We start from the raw sequence: 2136 nt of genomic DNA on the forward strand, positions 1-2136 counted from the left end.
GACGGGGCTCTCCTGTCCTGGGGACACTCGCCCCGGCCTCAGCCCGGCTCCTCGCGGGGCCCCTCCCCCTTGGAGGCTTTGTTCCTTTATTTCTTTTTCCCCGTCTTCCTACCTTGATAGATGCGCGAACTCTTCTCACTGTAGCATTCCAGCTGGTCTCTCTTTGAATCTCAGGCCGAATTCATAGATTTTCAGGATAATTTGAAGGTTTTCTAGGTAGTTTGGTGGAGACAGGTGATTTGGAGACCCTACTCCTCCGCCATCTTGCTCCTCCCCCTATTTAAACATTTTAAAACTTTATTTCATTTAGTCCTTAAAAAAAGATAACTTAAATAATTCATTGTATTTCCACTTTGAAGACAAAGAAATAAAAAATCAGAGATGGTGTAACACCCTCAAAGTCTTATAGCAAGTTTCTTGTCTCTAGGTGCAGAAACCTTATAAATATTCTATACCACCTCAATGTGGCTATTGTACTTCAGGAGTTGACATGATTGCTAAAAAAAGAAAAAGATACATATACATAAAAATGGTTACAGATTCCATCATAATACATTCCTGTTCTCCTTTATGGGCATCCAATACACTTTAAGAATAACCAGTAAAGAAAATGACTCAATCACAAGTAGATATATTGTAAGGTAGCATTGATTTTTGGATTACAAATGTCCATGAATCCTCATTCTCTGCCCCAGGTGAAAGATTCATTGTTGCCTGATAGCAGCATTAAATTAAAGCAGTAAGGGCGGGGGTGGTAGGGAGAAGGGATGACTGCTTTGTTACACATTTCCAATACTGTGAAAGATTTAGATCTAGGAGTCTAGATAGATTAAGAAAACCAGGCTGGCCAGTCATTAGTCCGCTGAACAACATCTTGGTCTCAAGCACTCTATGAAGTACCAACAAGAGAAACAATGGAAAGGAGATGTAGTCATCTCCTAAAATAATATCTTTGAAGCTTATGTACATTTAAACACATGTTACAGAAAAAGTATTATTACTTTGCATCAAACTGGCATTTATTCAAAGAAAAAAATGACAAGATGTCCATCCCTTGGCTCCCTTCCCTCCTCTGTCCTGCTCCTCTTCAACCCCCCCAGACTGAATCCTGAATAGGGCTAGGTAGCAGGTCAGCAACACTGAAGGGGTGTCTCCTCAGTGGAGCTGTTGTAGGAGGACTCAATGTCTCCAAGTTAATAGCCACGCCTGTAGGGCCAAACCATCCACCACAACCTATTCTGTGGATAGAGTTTTCCCTGTTGGTAGGAAGATCATAGTTGATGACTAAAGAAATCTACGGCTCTGGCCTAGATCAGGAGAGAGGACATGTCAGCATGTGAATGAGAAGAGGCCACAATCAATCCAGAAGGGACCAAAATGCGTTTCGGCAGCCAAAGGGAGGCCAAGGAAACAGAAATCTCCTCCCCGCCAGCAACTGAAGGCATGCCAGATTTTATTCTAAGTTGTTACTTTCCTGAAGAGGAAAAGTAACATGAAGAGGGGCATGAGCAGGCCTCTCGGAACGGGCATCACCTTGGATTGATAGAAAAATTAAACACTGGTTTTGGAAAGGACATATCAGCAAGTAGAAGGACAAATATCAAGAATGACCTGAGATGGGAGAAGCTACTTTGGAAAGCCAGCATAGACAGAACCTTCAGTAGAAATATGTGGTTGGACAGACAGAAAAGGACAAGCAAGTGGCAGCAATGACAAAGCTGCACATGTATCTGGGGATTTTCTGGGTAGAACAAACTGGATAGGAGAGGAAGGTAAATAGGAGATTTTCTCCAAAACACTGAGTCATTTTTTGTTTTTTTTTTTTTACTTTATTGAATATCATTGATGAAAGTATCATTTTTAGTATTATTATTTAAAACATAATCCATGTTGATGTAAAATATGATATAAATCACACAAACACACAAGTGGACACATAGAGAATAAAGATTGCTAGTAATGACCTTGCAGAAATAACCACTGTTAATTCTGAGTCCTCCCTATTGTATGCATTTATTCATACCTATTTTTACACGTGTATACTATCTTGGGACTTTTTTTTTACTACCTTGGGATTTTTTTCATATCATCTTCATCTTAGGATTTTGATACACAGTCTGCCCTGGTGCCTGATTT

At 40.2% G+C, this 2136-nt stretch overlaps 1 non-coding gene across 1 annotated transcript; it reads right to left on the bottom strand.

Annotated features, from left to right (window-relative positions):
• Positions 1-1379: 1379 nt before the first annotated feature.
• On the bottom strand, positions 1380-1540 carry LOC140611534 (small nucleolar RNA SNORA67). Its single transcript, XR_012012683.1, has one exon. It is a non-coding gene; the product is annotated as a small nucleolar RNA SNORA67 (small nucleolar RNA).
• Between the last annotated feature and the right edge of the window lie 596 nt (positions 1541-2136).

This window comes from Canis lupus, chromosome 19, assembly GCF_048164855.1.
Source record: "Canis lupus baileyi chromosome 19, mCanLup2.hap1, whole genome shotgun sequence".
Classification (NCBI taxonomy): domain Eukaryota; kingdom Metazoa; phylum Chordata; class Mammalia; order Carnivora; family Canidae; genus Canis; species Canis lupus.